Source organism: Protopterus annectens, chromosome 4.part0 (genome assembly GCF_019279795.1).
Source record: "Protopterus annectens isolate FY-2018-M chromosome 4.part0, PAN1.0, whole genome shotgun sequence".
Classification (NCBI taxonomy): Eukaryota; Metazoa; Chordata; order Ceratodontiformes; family Protopteridae; genus Protopterus; species Protopterus annectens.
The window spans coordinates 1,568,273,008-1,568,279,193 of record NC_056733.1 but is presented as its reverse complement, the minus strand read 5'-3'; positions in this window follow the sequence as shown (position 1 = coordinate 1,568,279,193).

The following is a 6,186-nucleotide window of genomic DNA, read 5'->3' as shown; positions in this document are numbered from 1 at the left end:
TGGCACACGTCCTGCTGGGTCTTATTCTCTGCCTGCTGGCCTTCAAGTTCTGAGGGTTGTGCGTGCAGACGTCACATTTAAGACCCCTTGGTTTATGGCCCTACGTGTGACGTCCCACGCACACTACAGCAGCCAGGCTGATACTTTTGTATAGAAGTCGACGTACAAATTGCCTGAGGGCAGGAAATCTCACACCTAGAATACTGCAACATGGAAGAGAAGGACATCTATGGTTATGGTAAGATTTTACACAGCTATTCTTTCTCTGTGGTAGGATATCATGCAGGACAGGTGGACAAGGGAGAGAGAGAATATTCACAAAAGCTACACCATTCCATTTGCATCATATTAAAGACTTGCTTCGCTTCCCTTTTCAGATAACACACCCTGCCATAAGCTGGAGACCAAACTGGAGGAAGTAAAACTTCTTAAAAGAACCATCCAAGACATCCCATCAAATCAGAGAAGGTCTGGAATCTTTTCAAGGTTCTTTTTAATCTCTAAGCAAATCTCAGGACCCCAGATATAATTAGCCTAGTCAAAATTCTGAATGGTCACTGTCTAATCCCTCTTTCCCTGCCTAGGCCAGATGTACTCTGTAGATCTTCATGATGCCTATGCGCATATCAAGAAAGTTGGGACATTCAAGGAAGTTTTTGTTTTAGGGAAGAGGCAAGCACTGTGTAGCTGATGATCTTCGTGTTTCACTGTTGCAGTCATTACATTTGGGTTATCTGCTTGCAGTAGCTTTCAGTCGGCCTAATTAACAAAGTCTTGGGTCCTGTGTCAGTTGCTATCCCTTCTTCCATGACGTCAGGTCATCAGGGATATAAAACATTCAGCCGACGCCATTATTACATCAGTCTTTCTTGCCATGCAGTGCCCCGAAGCAGCAGCAGTTGGCAAGTGCCAGTCGGCCGACTCCTGAAATTTTCATTTTCAAGTTTCAGAACTGAAGTCTTCAACTAAAGGTAAGTACCCCATTGGGGAAACTTTTTCTTGCTCCTTACCGATGTCAGTAAAAGTTAATAATTGCTTTACTTGTGGAAAGCAAATACCTCCTAAAGATTTCCATTCATACTGTATTCCTTGCCTAGGCCCTGACCACGATGTACCTTGCTGTTGGTTTTGTGCTTCATTTAATCAGTGCACTATCCATCGTCAGTATATTTTTGCCGCTAAATATTTCGGTTCTCGGTTTAATTATCCAGAAATATCATCTGGTAGCCATCCGACTACCGGGATTTCAAAAAAACGCAAAGATCAAGACAGAGACAGGTCGCCAAGGTCCAAAACTGCCGACGATGCCTCTCCTAAGCCAGTCACCAGTTCACCATTACTCAGTAAGGCGCTTTCGCTGCCCCTTCTGATTCGCAGGCCTCTACTGAGATCCATTTGGAGTCCAGTATGCCACGAGATGCTTCAACTATGGAACCCGCGGATGTCTCTACCTTGGATGGGTCCGGAGCCGCTGTGCAGGCACCGGCTTCTGAGGGTGTATTCAGTCCTACGGACTTGCATATTAAACCGATGCCTCCTTCTTCATTTAGGCCTAACTCTTGAACCATGCCTAAAAAAACAATGCCCAGGCCACATGCTCAGGCCTCTATTCTTAAAAAAACAAATAAGAATGGCTGAAGATCTTATAACTTTAATCAGGGTAAGCCAACCTCCCCCTTCTAAGAGACATAGGACTGAAGTTGTTTATGAATATTCTGACCAGGATTCTTCCTGTACTAGATATTGTTGATGATGCTTTTTTGGAATCTAGTTTGGCCCCTGATTCTTTGCCTCCTGCTCCCAGAAATCCTGACCAATATTACAGGGTTCCTGATTCACACAAGTTCCTTTTTAAAAATCCTATTGTGGATCCAGAGACTATTTCACAGGGACCCAAGGGCATTAAGGCTTCTACTGCTAAAAATCCTACCCCTTCTGATAGAGACTCCAGGGCGCTGGATAGATGGGGTAAGAAGGTTTACACTTCTACAACCTTGGCCATTAGGGCTTTAAACTGCCAGTTTCATATGTTAAAGTATCAGCAACATGTTGTTGGATTGCTTAAACAGAAAATTATGTTGATTCCTGACTGTGCGGAAAATAAAGAATTACAGGATTTAATGCATTCTGCTGAACAGCTTGGAAAACATACTTTGCAATGTGGATTTAATTCATTAAAGACCTCTTGCAGGGCTGCTGTTACTTGGCTTAAGGAGCAATCTTTGCCTGATCATGCTAAATTGTTGGATGCTCCCTTAAATCAGGGCCGCCTGTTTGGCAACAAGGCTGAGGAAGTTCTTAAAAAGATGGAAGATAAAGCTAAATCTATGCAAACTGTTAAAAGATTTCTTACAAATTCAGCCTCCTAGATTTAGTAGGCACTGGCCCAATAAGAATTGGTCCTTTCCAGGTCTTCTCAAGCCAAACCCAGTCACAGCAGAAATCCCAGGTTTCAGTCCCAGGGGACACACAAGATTAAGCAGTGGGGGGGGGGGGTTCTGCACCCAAATCAGGGAGTAGTAAAACTCCCTTAAAACTTCCAAGCACTTCCCAACTGAATGCTCCTTTAGGCGGAAAGATTGGTCTGCAGGCCAAAAACTGGAAACTCGTTACCCAGGACAAATGGGTTTTAAATATAGTGTCCCAAGGATACATATTTCACTTCCACACCTTACCAACACCAAGCGGATGGGCAGGGGCCCAAAATCAAGTACTCTCTCTCTTACGCATGGGGGCTATTCATTTGGTACCAGAAGAGGAAAAGGGGCAAGGTTTCCATTCGAGGCAATACATGGCATCCTATCCTGGACCTTTCTACTCTAAATACCTTTCTGGTGAGTCCAAAATTCAAGATGCTGACTCTTCACCAGCTGCTTCCTATGCTAGGCAAAGATGCTTGGTTGGCAACACTAGACTTAAAAGAAGCATACCTGCACATCCCTATCAGGGAGTCTTGCAGAAGATACCTATGCTTCAAAGCAGGCTACATGCACTATCAGTTCCCTGCACTGCCCTCTGGCTTACCTACTGCACCCAGGGTATTCACAAAGTGCCTCGCTCCAGTCATTGCATTTTGCAGGCAAAGAAATATTCAAATATATCCATACCTGGATGATTGTCTAATTCAGGCAGAAAGCCAGGACATCCTTTTGAATCATCTGGCCTTTGTTGAAAGAGTACTGACTTGTCTGGGGTACACCATAAATGAAAATAAATCACACCTGGTACCCTGTCAACAAATTACATTCCTGGGAGCAAGCTTGAATACAACTTCCCAGATGGCTTTCCTCACGCCAGAGAAACGGACTCATTTGACAACCTACTTTAAACAAGTGGCCACAAAATCCCAATTATTTGCAAGGCAAATACAAGCCTTGGGGGTTCATGGCCTCCTGCATTCTTCTAATTCCATATGCAAGGCTGCATATGAGGAAACTGCAATAGTATCTCAAAAGCCTATGGCGTCAACATTCACAGGATCTAGAGGCTATGATTCCTATCATACCTTGCATATGCCTAGAGTTCCTTTGGTGGGCAGAGGCCTGCCACCAAAACAAGGGTCTACCATTCACACTACCCCCTGCCGCCCAAACCTTAACAGATGCATAAGACTATGCATGGGGGGCTCTCCTGGCAGGGAAGTGCATTCAGGGCAAATGGAACCAAAGTCAAATGCACCTACACATAAATCAAAAGGAAATGTTAGCTGTACAGAATGCTCTGACAGCCTTCAAGGACCACATTCTTCCAGTATAACTAATGGTAAAGATGGACAACACCACGGTCATGTGGTACATAAACGAGCAGGAGGGTACACACTCTTACCCCCTCTGCAGACTAGCCATGGCATTGTGGAACACAGCCTTGAACTACCAAGTGAATCTACAAGCTCAGTTCCTGCCAGGAAAACTAAATACACTGGCAGATGGACTAAGCAGAAACCTCATGGACCCTCACGAGTGGAAACTGGCACCAAGGATTTTCGACATGTTACAAGCAAATGGGGAAGCCCAGATATAGACCTGTTTGCCTACCCCCAGAACTATCAATTGGACAAATTTTGCACAAGGATTCCCCACAAACTAGCTTGGAAAGTGGATGCTCTATCCTTCAGCTGGAAAAACCTTTCAGTTTATGCCTTTCCTCCTCTGCCTCTGCTCTCCAAGGTACTACTAAAGATCAAACAGGACAAGCCAAGAATGATTTTAATTACACCAGACTGGCCACGCCAACACTGGTACCCCATTTTGCGTAGTGTGTCACGCTTGGCCCCATAGCACCTGCCTCAGACTCCTTCCCTGTTGTCTTAGCAGGAGAACCAGATTCTGCACACTCAGCTGCAAACCCTGAACCTAGCAGCCTGGCTAATTACCTAATCTCTCCTATACCACCCCTCAGTAAATCCGTGATGGATATCATTTTAGAGGCTAGTAGGCCTAGTACTAGAAAATCTTATGCTGCAAAATGGAGAAGTTTTGTACCTGGAACCAATCTCAAGGGATGAGTGCAGCAGTGCCCAATTTAACTCAGATTCTACAATATTTGACTGAGATGCTTCATAAGGGCTTGTCCTTTTCCTCCATCAAAATTCATGTCTCAGCCATTTCAGCTCATTATAGCACAGAGCCTCCCCTCTTCTCTCATCCACTGCTCAAGCAGTTCCTCAGAAGGGCCAAATATTTAAGGCCACCAAGGAGAGCTCCAACTCCAGCCTGGGACCTTAACTTTGTCTTGGAGAAACTCACTCCTCCTCCTTTCGAGCCAGCTGCTACTGCAGATTTAAAATTCCTTTCCTGGAAAACAGCTTTCCTTTTAGCAATCACTTCTGCAAGAAGGGTATCTGAGTTACAGGCCCTTATGGCAGTGGAGCCTTTCATCATGTTTCATGCGGACAGGGTGTCCCTCAGAACCAATCCCTCCTTCATGCCTAAGGTGGTATGCAGTGTGGCTCTTAATCAGTCCATTCATTTCTGCTATAAGCACCGTGGAAAACCTATCCCACAGGGCATCAGACCCCATTCAACCAGGGCTGCATCTACCTCTACAGCCTTTCTCATGGGCGTCCCTACAAGGGACATCCTAGAAGCTGCTACCTGGAGTTCTGTACATACTTTCACCAAGCATTATCATTTGCCAATTTTCCCTAAATCCAGAGCTGGTTTTGCCACTGCAGTCTTGCAGGGCCTTATAGCTGGTCCTAATTCTATTTAAATTCCTCCTCCCAACCTTAGCTTTGGGAATCTACCCAAATGTAATGACTGCAACAGTGAAACATGAAGAACATAGTAGAGTTGTGTACACTTACCATAAATGCAGATGTTCGAGTGTATTCACTGTTGCAGTCCTGGTTACCCTCCCTCCAGCCCCCTTTCTTCTTTTGGCTATACCTCTACTCTCACTTACTTTGCTCAAAAAGCTTTTTGGTGTGTTTGCATTTTTGTTGAAGGTATATCCTTGTATTATAGATTTAATTGCTTCCCATTAGGGGGGCACCTGACATCTGGGGCAAGAAAAACTGATGTAATGGTGTCTGCTGCATGTTTTATACCCCTGACGACCTGATGTCATGGAAGAAGGGACAGCAACCGATGCAGGACCCAAGACTTTGTTAATCAGGCCGACTGAGGGCTACTGCAAGCAGATAACCCAAATGTAATGACTTCAACAGTGAATACACTCGAACATCTACATTTATGGTAAGTGTACACAACTGTACTTTCCCTTCCCATTTAATCTTCCTATGCCCTCCAAGGCTGTTCACCAAGTGTATGGTGGCTGTAGCAACACATCTAAGACTGCTAGGAATCAGTGTTACTCTGGATGACGATTCTAGGCCCCCCACCCCAAAGAGTCATGGAATGGAAAGAGAATAATTGCTGCATCTTTTTCTGTGCTTAACATATCAGTGAACACTGCAAAGTCCCAACTGAACCCTGTTTCAAGCTCAGATTTTGTATTTGCTGATACCTTGACATGTTGACTTGTAAAACTTTACTCTCTGAAGATGGACCATATCCCTGTAAGCCAAAATTCTGTCTCCTCTACCTCATTCATGATAGATGTCATTCCATATCACTGTTGCAGTATCTTTACAATAGAGATCTCCTGCCAAGGGCAGCCTGACTTCCAGCCTATTTACCAAAGCTTTTTGGTTGTAAAGGGTATGCTGTTCATTACATGTATGCT